The 13,658-nt window shown below is 40.6% G+C and overlaps 1 pseudogene; it reads right to left on the reverse strand.

Moving 5' to 3' along the window:
- Positions 1-12,353: 12,353 nt before the first annotated feature.
- LOC119043971 (olfactory receptor 1361-like) lies at positions 12,354-13,297 on the reverse strand (annotated as a pseudogene).
- Positions 13,298-13,658: the final 361 nt, after the last annotated feature.

Consider the following 13,658-nt stretch of genomic DNA (forward strand, 5'->3'; position numbering starts at 1 on the left):
GGAAGGATATTTCAGTGACTTGGGTGGGGGGGTTCACCCTGAGAAGGTGACATCGTAGAATCTAAACCCCAGGCTGGACTCTACAGCCTAGAGGACCCAGAACTAGGAAAGAAACCTAAGTAACATCTGGCTGTGAAAAGCAGTGGAGTTTCTGTCCACTGGGATGTAGAGAGCCTCTTAACATGCCAACACACAAAATTTTATTTGCAGCCATTTACCCTGGGCAGAGCAAGGACAGAGTGGACTAGGGACACATGAAGAGAATCTGGGATTGGTGGCTTTAGGGAGAGAGCTGAAAGAACATGCTGCCAGGATCTCTATGCTGTCATTTCCTCATACTTCAGAAGCTATCTATCTCAGGCAGAAGACACCCCTCCAAGCAGAATCAGCCTGCAGGCAAGCAGGAGCCTCACCCACAGGAATTTCTCACATTCCGCCCAGTGGAGCTTAAGACAGGCTACCAAGTATAGCTGGAAGCTATACTTTTTTTGGAGAGTCCCAAAAAAGTTGGACCCAAAGAGGACCACATTAAGACACATCATAATTAAAATGTCAAAGGTTAAAGGTAGAGAATCTTAAAAGCAGCAAGAGAAAAGCACTTTTTTACCTGCAAAGGAGTTCCCATGAGACTATTAGCTGATTTCTCAAAAGAATTTTGCAGGCAAGAAATATTTAAAGTGATGAAAAGCAAAGACTACAACCTAGATTACTCTACCCAGCAAAGCTGTTATTTTGAATGGAAGGGCAGATAAAGTGCTTCCCAGACAAGGTAAAGCTAGAGTTCATCATCACCAAATCATTACTACATTAAATGTTCAAAGAAGAAGAGTAAAACTATGAACACTAGAATGGTAACAAATTCACAACTATCAACAATCTAATCTAAAAAACCAAACTAAGCAAATCAGATTGCTGGGGGTTGCTGGAGGGAATGGGGTTACTGGGAGAGGGAGGGGAAGGGTGAAAATTGGGACAACTATAATAGCAAGTCAATAAAATATATTTTTAAAAAGGAAGAAAAACAGGAAAATAGTTATAAAATAAAATAGCAATAAATACGTGCCTAACAATAATTACCTTAAATGTAAATGGCTTAAATGCTCCAAACAAAAGACATGGGTGTAGTTGAATGGATAAAAAAAAGGACCCATATATATGCTGTCTCCAAGAGACTCACCTCAAATTGGAAGATACACACAGACTAAAGGTAAAGGGATAGGAAATGATATTTCATGCAAATGGAAAGGAAAAGAGCTGGTATAGCAATACTTATATCTGACAAAATAGACTTTAAAACCAAGGCTATACTAAGAGACAAAGAAGAACACTACATAATGATGAAGGGAACAATCCAATATGAAGATACAAACTTACTTAACATTTATGCACCCAACAGAGGAGCACCTCAATATAGGTAAAGCAAATCTTGGTGGATATATAGGGAAAGATCAACAGAAATACAGTCATAGTAGGGGTTTTAACACCTCATTGACTTCAGTGAATAGATCTCTGTCTGAAGACAGAAAATCAATAAGGATAAAGTGGCCTTAAATGACACACTAGATCAAATGAATTTAATTGATATCTTCAGAACATTTTACCCCAAAGCAGCAGAATATGCATACTTCTCAAGTGCACATGGAATGCTTTCTAGGATAGACCACATGGTAAGACACAAAACAAGTCTCAATAAATTTAAGACCGAAATCACATCAAGCACCTTCTCTGACTACAATGCTATGACACTAGAAATCAATTACCAGAGGAAAATTGAAAAACACACAAAGACATGGAAGCTAAATAACATGTTATTAAACAATGAATGGGTTGACAATGAAGAAGAAATCTCATTGGAAGGAGGAAAGGAAGAAATCAAAAGATACTTTGAAACAAATGAAAATGAAAACATAATAACCCCAAATCTGTGGGACACAGGGAAAGCAGTCCTAACAGAGAAATTCATATCATATAGGCCTATTTCAAAAAACAAGAAAATGCTCAAATACACAATTTAACTTTATACTTAAAGGAACCTGAAATAGAACAACAAACAAAGCCCAAAGTGAATAGAAGGAAGGAAATAATAAGTATCAGAGCAGAAATAAACAAAAAAAATGTCTGAAATATGATAGAAAAGATCAATGAATCCAGCAGCTGGTTTTTAAAAAGATAAACAGATCGATAAACTTTTAGAAGACTCATTAATAAAGAAAAAGAGAACCCAATAAATAAAATCAGAAATGAAAGGAGAAATAACAACAGACACCAAAGATATACAAATAATTGTTTTCTTTCATTATTTTTAAAATAGATTTTCAATTTCTTGCTCTTTCTCTTCTCTTTCTGGCACCCCCGTGATGTAAATTGTCCCAGAGGTGGCTTACACTATTTTTGTCTTTTGGGCTTTTTTTTCCCTTGTTCTGATTGGTTGTTTTTTGCTTCCTTATGTTCCAAACCATTGATTTGATTCTCAGCTTCATCCACTCTACTGTTGTTTCCCTGTAAATTGTTCTTTACTTCAATTAGTGAATCCTTCATTTCTGACTGGGTCTTTTTTATGATGCAGTCCTCACTAAGTTTCTTGAGAATCCATATAACCAGTGTTTTGAACTCTGCATCTGATAGATTGCTTATCTCTATTTTGTTTAGTTCTTTTTCTGGAGTTTTGATCTGTTCTTTCATTTGGGCCATGTTTCTTTGTGTCCTCATTTTGGCAGCCTCCCTGTGTTTGTTTCTATATATTAGGTAGAGCTGTTATGACTCCCTGTCTAGGTACTGTGGACTAATGTAATAAGTATAATGTAGGGTCCAGTGGCACAGCCTCCCCTATTGCTCAAGCTGGGTACCTGAGGTGCACCCTATATGTGAGTTGAGTACACCCTCCTCTTATAGTTGATCCTTAATTGCTGTTGGCAGGTCAGTGGCAGGAATTTATTCAGGTCAGTCAGTGGCAAGGACTGGCTGTGAACACTAACCTTCAACAAGAGGTTCAGCTGTGCAGGGGTAGGGTGGTGGTGCTTTAACATGGTCTGTAGCTGTCCACTGGGTGTATCAGTTCTGGGGTATCCCAAGTGTGTAGATAAAGGTCAGCTCCCACCTGTGTTCTGCCCAGAGCCACCTGCATGAGCTATTAGGCAATCTGAGATGGCTGCTGCTTATGCTGGGCTTGGAGGTTCTCTGACAAAGCCAAGTTATGCTCTAGGCTGGCTGCTGTTAGTTCCAGGCCTGAGTTTACTTAGCAAGAGGTTTGGGGATTGGGGGATCACTGAGGGTGGCTGTTGCTTGTTTGAGATGATTTAGGAAGTTGTGAAGCATGAGCTAAGAACAGCCATTCATATGGAAAAGTCACTGTTAATAGCTTGGGTGACCCATAAGTTGGGTGGGATGGAGTCTCAGGGCATCTCCAAGGTGGAGCAAACTGTATTAGCCAGGTTGATGGAGTCTCAGATATGGCATCCTCCTGGTGGCTCGGTGGCTCTCTGCAGTGGGAGGGGGCCTGCAGTTTGGAAATGGGACAATGGCCTCAGCCTGCCTTTCCATATGGAAGAAAGCTTTCCTCCAGTTCTGGCCTTCATGCCATATACTTCAGTTCTTCCTGCATTCCACTGGTGCCTTTCAAGCTACTACCCCAGTGCTGGAACTCAGAGGGAGTGAGTCTGACTAAGTCCTTGTGTGTGTGTTATTTAAGTGGAATTGCTTGGGACTCCAAAAGTTTCTTCCACTGATTCAATCAACACTGGTTTTTGGAGCCAGAAGTTATGGGGAATTATTTTGTGGCACTGGAACCCTGGGTTGGGGATCTGGTGTGGGGCGGAGACTCCTCACTTCTGAGATATCCCCCCTGAATTTTTATCCACCACCTGTGGGTGTGGAACCATCCCATTCTTACCAGTCTGGATGGATGTTGTTTCTTTAATTCTGTAGTTGTCAGACTTTCATTCTACTTGATTTCTGGTGGTTCTGAATAATGGGTGTTCTGTAGTTTAGTTGTAATTTTGATGTGGTTGTGTGAGGAGGTGAGCTGTGTTTACCTATACCACCATCTTGGTCAGAAGTATTTGTAAGAAAATATTATGAACAACTACCATATTTTGGACTATAAGATGCACCCCCCCAATTTGGGAGGAGTAATAGTTGTTAATGCTGCTGTTGAGTTCTGTTTATATTTATGTTGGTGAAATATTATGTTATTAAATATTTTACCACACTTTTTGCTTAGAATTGTTTTCCCTATTTTCCCCCTCTAAAACCTAGGTGTGTCTTATGGCCCCAAAAATACAGTATATGCCAACAAACTGGACAACCTGGATAAAGTGGGTAAGATCATAGAAACATCAGTCCTCCAAAACTAGATCGAGAAGAATCATAGACTCTGAATAGGCAGGTTACACATAGTGAAATTGAAACAGTAATAAAAAAATTTCCAACAAACAGAAATCCCGGACCAGATGGCTTCACAGGTGAATTTTGCCAAATATTCTGAAAAAAAAAAAAAAAAACTAACACCTATCCTTTTCAAACTATTTCAAAAAATTCAAGAGGAGGGAAGACTACCAAGTTCATTTTGCAAGGCCAGTATTATCCTAATTCCAAAACCAGATAAAAACATAGAAAGAAAATTATAAGTCAATATTCCTCATAAATATATGCTAAAATCCTCAATAAAACAGTAGCAAACTGAATATAGCAATATATCAAAAAGATCACATATACCATGGTCAACTAAGATTTATTCTGGGAATGTAAGATTGGTACAACATTCACAAATCAATAAGTGTGATTCACTACATGAACAAAGTGAAGGATAAAAACCACAACCACATAATCATACCAATAGATGATGAAAAAGCATTTGATAAAATCCAGCACCCATTTATGATTAAAATTCAGCAATGTGGTAATAGAGGGAATATACCTCAACATAATAAAGGCCATATACACAAACCCACTGCTAGCATTATACTTAATGACAAAAACTACAAGCATTCCCCTTAAGATCAGGAATGAGACCAGAATGTTCACTGTCACCTCTCTTATTCAATGTATATTGGAAGTCCTAGCCATAACAATCAGACAAAAAGTTTGGGCATCCAAATTGGAAGAGAATTAGAATGGTCTTTATTTGCAGTTGACATGATACTGTACATAGAGAACCCTAAAGTTTCTACCAAGAAACTACTAGAATTGATAAATCAATTCATCAAAGCAGGATATAAAATTAATATTCAGAAATCCATTGCATTTTATATGCCAATAATGAACTAACAGAAAGTGAATTAAAACAATCCCATTCTCAGTTGCTTCAAAAAGAATAAAATACCTAAGAATAAATCTAACCAAAGATGTAAAATACCTGCACTCAGAAAATTAGAAGACACTGAAGAAAGAAATTGAAGAAGATACAAGTGGAAGTATATACTATATTCATAGACAGAAAGAATTAACATAATTAAAATGTCCATGCTACCCAAAGCAGTCTATAGATTCAGTGCAATTCTTATGAAGATTTCAATGACCTATTTCACAGAACTAGGATAAATATTTCAAAAATTTATATGCAAATACAAAATGCCCTACATTGCAACAGTGATCCCGAAAAACAAGAACAAAATTGGGGAAATCAGCCTACCTAATATCAAACTATAATATAAGGCCATAGTAATTACAACAGCATGGTTCCAGCATGAAAACACACAAAGGGATCAATGGAATGCAACAGAGAGCCCAGAAATAAACCTATGCCTTTATAGGCAATTAATATTCAACAGAATATTCCTATGATGTTTTCACCATGTGCAAGTATCTGTGAGAGTATTTCGCAGAATATTTTCAACTCAATAGCCTTTAGACTGATAATTTGCCCTTGTGGCCTCTACAGGACTTTTCAACCATGTCACACCTCTTGCCCCAAATTAAATGCCATTTTTTCCAAAATCTGCTGGTTTTAGGGCATTGCTTTTGTGAGCATCTTTGGTAATTAGTTTATGTTCTGGTTAATGCATATAGCAGATATCCCTGTGGGCACTTTAAAAAATATATTTTATTGATTATTCTATTACAGTTGTCCCATTTTCCCCCCTTCATTCCCCTCCACTCTGCACACCCTCTCCCACCCACATTTCCTGCTTTTAGTTCATGTCCATGTGTCATAAGTTCTTTAGCTTCTACATTTTCTGTAATATATTGCCTTCCCCTATTTTCTACCTACCATCTCTGCTACTTATTCTTTGTACATCTTCCCCCTCTCTCCCCTGCCAACTCCCCAGTTGATAACCCTCCACGTGATCTCCATTTCTGTGGTTCTGTTCCTGTTCTAGTTGTTTGCTTTGTTTGTTTTTGCTTTTTTTTTAAGGTTCAGTTGTTAATAATTGTGAGTTTGCTGTCATTTTACTGTACATGTTTTTTATCTTCTTTTTCTTAGGTAAGTTCCTTTAACATTTTATATAATAAGGGCTTGGTGACGATGAACTCCTTGAACTTGACCTCATCTTAGAAGCACTTTATCTGCCCTTCCATTCTAAATGAAAGCTCTGCTGGATAGAGCAATCTTGGATGTAGGTCCTTGCCTTTCATGACTTGGAATACTTCTTTCCAGACCCTTCTAGCCTGTAAGGCCTCTTTTGAGAAATTAGCTGACAGACTTATGGGAACTCCTTTGTAGGTGACTGTCTCTCCTTTTCTCTTGCTGCTTTTAAGATTCTCTCATCTTTCATCTTGGGTAATGTAATTATGATGTGTCTTGGTGTGTTCCTCCTTGGGCCCTACTTCTTTGGGACTCTCTGAGCTTCCTGGACTCCTTTAAAGTCTATTTCCTTTGCCGGATTGGGGAAGTTCTCCTTTATTATTTGTTCAAATAACTTTTCTACTTGTTGTTCTTCCTCTTCTCCTCTGGTATCCCTATAATTTGGATGTTGGAACATTTAAAGATGTCCTGGAGGTTCCTAAGCCTCTCCTCATTTATTTAAATTCTTGTTTCTTCATTCTTTTCTCTTTGGTTGTTTCTTCCTTTGGTCCACTTCATTGATTTTCAAGTCCCAGTTTTCTTCCCATCAATATTGTTTTCCAGTGCATTTTTCTTCATTTCACTTAGTGTAGCCTTCATTTTTTAATCTAATTTGTGATTAAATTGAGCCACTTCTGTGAGCATCCTGATCACCAGTGCTTTGAACTGTTCATCTGAGAGGCTGGCTATCTCTTTTTTGCTTAGTTGTATTTCCTCTGGAGTTTTGATCTGTTCTTCCATTTGGGCCATTTTTTTTTTTGTCTTGTTGTACCTGTTATGTAGAGGGGCAGAGCCTTAGGTGTTCACCAGGGTGGGGCAACCCAGTTGCTGGGTGGTGACGCTGTATGTGGGGGTGGGGTCAAAGAGGGAACAGTGGCTCTTGTCCTGCTCTGCGCTGGATTTAAGTCCATTCCTCCACTTCCCCCAAGCAAACTGGGCCTTCTGGTGCTGATTCCCATGTGGGTGGGCTTGTGTACATAGTAGGGTCTGTGGGTCTCTCCAACAAACTCTGCTGTAAGGCTGGGAGTCTCTCCCAGCACCTCAACCCCCAGAGGTGTTTTCAATTGGTGTTTTGAGGCTTTATTTCCCCATGCTGGGAACCTGGGTTGTGGGGTCTGTCTCGCTCCTCAGTTTTGCCTGGTTTATCTGCACATGAATGTGGGACACCCCAGTCAGCCAGTGGCCTTGTGCATCGTGCCTCCCTTCCCAATTGCCACCTCACTGGGTCTGCCGGTTGCCACCCTGCACCTGGAGTCTGCCTACTGCTGTCTTGCATGCCGAGATTTGTCAGCTGTTGCCTTGCACACCCAGTGTCACTGTGTTTTTTTCCACGACCCCTCTCTGTCCAGCTCCACCCCTACTACTGGTCTGGATTAATGTGTCTATTTTAACTCCTTGGTTGTCAGACTTCCATACAATTCAATTTTTTGTCAATTCTGGTTGTTATTTTGTTTCTAAATTGTTGTCCTTATTTTGGTTGTGCAAGAAGGTAGAGTGTGTCTACCTATGCCTCCCTCTTGGCCAGAAGTCCTGTGTCTATGTTTTTCCTGTGGACATTTAATTTCACAATGTTCTAGAATGATTTATGTCACAATTTGTTCTTTACTTGGTTCTCAGACCCCTTCAACTGGGCAAAACTGATGGTCAAATAAATCAAACATGGAGGGGTAATGAGGTAAAAGGGAAAACTTAGCCTGATATTAAAATTGTTGCAGATGAAATAACAGAAGTGTTGTTAGATGTTGGGAATTGATCTTCACAAGGCAGATGAGGCAGGGTTGAAAGCCCAGGTGTTGTGTGTGTGTGTGTGTGTGTGTGTGTGTGTGTGTGTGTTTCATTTAGCTGATATGCTGGGAATCAGGCACCCAGAAAGCATCAGCTCAATACCCCTAATATGTGATAGAGCTTAGGTACCACCTAGGCACTGTGGGTGTACATCTGGAAGCTCCCCCAACACCAGGCCCTAAGAACCCTTGTAGGAAATCCAATATTTCCACATCCAATATTTCACGTACTGTTAGGTCAGCAGCAGCTGTTACACTTAGAGATCCACAACATTTCAGTGCGCTCACTATTCCTAGCTTCTCTGCCCTCCCCAACTCCAAATGTGCCCAAGTTCCTCTCAGGTAAATCTCAGATGGTTCTGATCACACCTCTGATTTGAAGTACTTTGTACTTCAGGAAACACAAAGGAGAAGTAAGGCAGATAACTAGATCATGGGGTTTGACCCTAGAAGATCATTCTCATAGGATAGTGGTATCTGACTCAAAAGATTCAGTATAGTGCATTTAGATGGGATCCAGTTCTGTTGTCTTGTAACTTTTCCCTACTCTCCATGATACTGTAGAGGATATTGCAGCCTCTGGGTGGCACTCAGCACTCAATAAAACCAGTTCTATCAGCTTGCTAATGTTTTAACAGCTTTGCATGGTGGACTTAGCAAGTTTCTGTCATAATGCTCAAGTGAAAATTACCCTTAGGATATTTTAGATCAAGATTTTGTCCTTCACGCTATTAAATTAATTTAACAAGGAGGTCATTAGACTGAAGTGCTTCTAATTTCAAGAATGATTGCTCTGTTACATGGAACACTGTGGCTTCATTAGAACTTTCACTCAAACATTTGAACAGATCCTGAAGTTTTCCCTCACCAGCCCAAAGCAGACATGAGATGGCCCTACATGTGAACAGCGAGGCACAGTCTTCACAGCAAGGTGCTGTTTTGCCACTTTAAGGTGAGAGCCATAACACATGAATGTCTTTGACAATATAGGATAATTACATCCTGATCTCTCACTAGAAAAAGACTAATTTTGGAGTGTTTTTTTTTTATTATAAATTCATTCACTGCTCTGTCTCGGTACTCACCACAATGTCCAGCTTAATAAACGTGTTTAGTAGAGATTTCTTTAATGAATCAGTGCCTTTTACAGTAGTTACCTAGTATTGCCTCCTCTGCCTGGTACTCCTTCCCTAGTTTTTCCGGTGGTTGCCATTGCTCTACTTCATTTTCATGTCCCCACATGGGGGAGGCAGATGAAGCACTTTCCTTTTGGCATCCCAAGAGTGCAGTTTTATGGAAAATGCTTGCATTCTGACTTGAAGTTGAGCTTATCTAAACTGGGATTGTTGACTGTTGAAAAGGGTTCAATAGCTCTTGAACAGAACCATATCTGTAAGCTAACAATGAGCTGATAGCTCTTTGTTCTATATATTGTAGAGGAGGACTCAGAGGGTGTTGAGAGCCTTGATGGGGAGACCACTGAAATAATGGAGGAGAGTTTGGAAAAGAGCACAACCTCTGTGACTGAGAATCAGTCCCGATCCCAAAGCTGGGTTCAACAGAAGACTGGACTGGATTCTAGATAGTTTGTAATCTCTATTCAAAAAAAATGAAAAACAAAAAAACACTTCCCTTTTGCTTTCTTTTGAATTAGGTATTGTTTTCTCTTATTTTATCATGGCTTTCTTTTTTTGTGCTTGATAAAGAAAAGGAATGTTCTGATTTGTTGAAGGAAAAAGAAGAGTTTATTCTGCCAAGTTTGTAAGGGTGGATGAGCTTCTGAACATTTTACAGCTGACCTATGTGCAAAATAAGAAAGAAAACATGACTGTTCATTTACCTGTCAGTGAGCAGCTTCTGGGCCAGGATGAGAGTCAGTCTGAAAGGTATTTGCCATAACAGAAAAATTTCCTTATTCTATGCCCTTCCTTAGAAGAGAGTCTTTAGAGCCAGAAAGCCTTCTCAAAATCTGCCAGTGAGCAAGGTCAGTTGAAGGTCTTTCATATTTATTTATTGCAGCTATTCTTCTTTCTCTCATTCATTTTTTTCCACTTTGGAGCCCAAACATTGTATTATTGATGATTATAACAAATGTACATTAAAGGAAGACCTCCATGTTTACAACAAGTTTTCTTCACATAAATTTTTCATGTTTGAGATGAAATTTTGTTTCTTTTATTGTTAGAGATCCAGAGAGGCCTAAATTCTGCCCTGACAATCAATCATCCCAACTCCTGAGAGCTCCCAAGGAAATAATGTGCATAAAGAACAATAGCAAACTTTGAGTCAAGGTACCACTTTGTTAGTAACTGAGCTATACCCAATAACCTTCATCATGGGTTCACTGGTGAAAAGTGAACTGGAAAATAGTCTAAGCCTACCTTGCTTCCCTCTTTCAGCTCCAGGTCTGAATTGAGGACCTGCATGTGCAGGCATTGTGTGGAGAGGGAGAGACTGGTCCCCAAATGAAGATTCCAACCAGACATGAATAGAAGAGGAGTAATCAGGGCCTGGCTGGAAGGAAGGGAGGCTCATATCTGGATGCTGACCCTACAGGGCATACTGCCCTTCACAGGATATGAGCCAGTGAACTCCTTGGGCTATGACCAACCAGATTGGTAACTCTTCTTCCTTGGTGGGGTATGGGGAGATATATTAAGGCAAAATCATGGGGAGAAAGGCCTTAAGTGTTCTTTCTCCAGTTTTTGCCATCTATGTCATTATCATTTTCATCATAATCTATAGCAGCATACTTTTAACAAGTCATTATTTTAAACAAAGCTCTATGATAGAATCTCCTGAGGATGGGTTCATTAAGATGAACAAGACTTTTTCTAAATTTAGAAGCAATCCAACAATCCTGTTTGGAATAGACACACAAATCACACAAAGGAGAGTATGAAAGGGTTGTAATGGAATTTGAATTATATGGAATTCCAGAGGACAGAAATTCTTCTGCCTGAGAAGACTTGAGGTGGCTTCATGAAGGGCATCCTACTTTATTGGACCCAACTAGAAATTTGATAGAAATGGGCAAAATAGGCTTGCTGAAACAGCATGAGTAGGGACTAGAAAAGTGTGATGTGTTTGGTAGACTGGTAAATTTTAAATGGACTGAAGTCAAATGGCTAGTAATTGGAGGGGACAGAGTGGAAGCTGGTCGTTGTGGCTTTCTGTGTAATGCTCTTTTCAGCTCTACTATACTTTGTGCAACATAGGATATTATTCGGTTGGGAAGGAAGTCAAATGCAACTGCTCTAGCCATAAACTCATTTATGAGGCTTTTCCTCTTTGTCTCCTTCTCCAGGTCAACTTGTAGAGAAAAACAGATTCATTAAGATTATCATGGTCCATTATCTTCCTGTTTTTCATACCCAGAGAATCAACTCTAAGTCTAGCCTCTTTTCTCTTGTTATCATGTGGATGGAAGACCTTTCTTTCCTAAGAAAAAAGAGAAAACAATTAAGACAGTGTGGGGTCTGCTTGGGTGCACAGATGAGACTGTCACTACAGGCATTCCTGATATAAGTGTCTATAGCTATGGAACTCCATCTAGCAGGGTCCATGGCCAAAAGTGGGACAGTTTTGGGGAGAATGATCAATCTGTCCCCAGAGCTAGGTTCAACCCAGAATGTGGGATGTTGTCCAAGAAGTGGGCGTGGAGTGGAGGAGTTTGGAAATTGGGATGGGTAAGGGTTAAGGATTTGAGGAATGTGAGGGTGAGCAGGGGCTTTCAGGGGGCATCCCTTTGGCAAAGGCATCAGCTCAAGTAACAGACTTCAATGAATTGAACTTTTTCATGTGGAGTGTATGGCCTTTTCAACCATCTCCAGAAGGTCTGTGGATGAAGCTAATTTGCATATGTTTATGTGGTTCTGTCTTTAGAGGAGAGTTTATCCATGCAGGGCCAAGGAATTTTGGACTTGCAAATTACTTAGGGACCCATGGCCATGGTGAGGGCCCAGGATAATGAGTTCTGTGTTCCTCCTGCTCTCTCTGTGTGCAGCCTGTCCCTGGGATTCATTCTCCTCTTCCCAGCACAGAGATCCTGAAGGGGAAATCTGCTGTTACAGCACACAGGATAAACCCTTAACACTGAACAGTTTCCTTAGAGCTCTCTTCATGTCCTTGTTTCTCAGGCAGTAGATGAAGGGGTTCAGCATGGGGGTGACCACTATATACATCACTGAAGCCAGTGAATCCTTGTCAGCTAAATGGGAAGATGAGGGATTCATGTAGGCCCCTATGATGGTCTCATAGAAGAGAATGGCTACAGTGAGATAAGAGCCACAAGTGGAAAAGACCTTTTGTTTGCCCCAGGCAGATGGGGCCTTGAGCACAGCAGATACAATGTGGATGTAGGAGACAAGAATGCCAGGGAAGGGGATGAGGATGATCAAGCCCCTCACTAGCAGAATCATGAGCTGGTTGAGTTGGGTGTTGGAACAGGAGAGCTGGAGCAGGGGAGGAGGGTCACAAAAGAAATAAGGGAATCTGTTGCTGGCACAGAACTCAAGCCAAGCCGCAAGGAGGGTGTGTAGCTGGGAGTGGAAGTTGGAAATGAGCCAGGAGCTTCCTAGCATCAGAATACGAATTTGCAGACTCATCACACTGGAGTAGTGCAGGGGGTGGCAGATGGCCACAAAGTGATAATAAGCCATTGCTGTCAGGAGGAAGTTGTCCATGTTTGCAAGTAAAATAAAAAAGTATATCTGAGTTAGGCAGCCACCACAGGAAATGGACTGAGTCTGTATCTGGGTATTCACAAGCATCTTGGGTACTGTGGCAGAGATGAAGCAGAAATCTACCAGGGAGAGGTTGCTGAGGAAGAAGTACATAGGCATCTGGAGGCGGGATTCTGAGCCAACGGCAGGATGATGAGCAAGTTTCCTGCTGCCCCAATCAGGTACATGGCCAGGAAGGACCTGAAGATCAGCTTCTGGCTCTTGAGCTGGCTGATGAGCCCTAGGAGGATGAACTTAGAGGCGCTCATGCGGTTTCCTCTCTCCATGGTCAATTAGTCCTGCTGGGAGAGCCAGACCAGGCACAGGATATAGAGAGGGTGGAGGTGCCCATACCTCCTTTCTTTCTTCAAACAATCCCTCAACTTACAATTGGCCACATGTTTATGTTCATTGGTACAAACCCCAAAGAAGGCTCTCCATCTATCAAAGGAAAGTCCTCAAAGGCAGGGTTTTTAAAATTATTTTACCACCAAAATGCTACTGATCCTGAACCCCGCAAAACCTCATCTCCATCCCTCCAAGGAGAATCCTTGTGACATGGGGTGAGGTACTCGGTGGTGGTAATAATGAAGGGAGTGCTGAGGATGTTTTAGCTCCTTGAATTTTAATTGTACTCTAATTCTTTGA

Source organism: Artibeus jamaicensis, unplaced genomic scaffold (genome assembly GCF_021234435.1).
Source record: "Artibeus jamaicensis isolate MK-2021 breed Jamaican fruit bat unplaced genomic scaffold, CSHL_Jam_final contig_402, whole genome shotgun sequence".
Classification (NCBI taxonomy): Eukaryota; Metazoa; Chordata; class Mammalia; order Chiroptera; family Phyllostomidae; genus Artibeus; species Artibeus jamaicensis.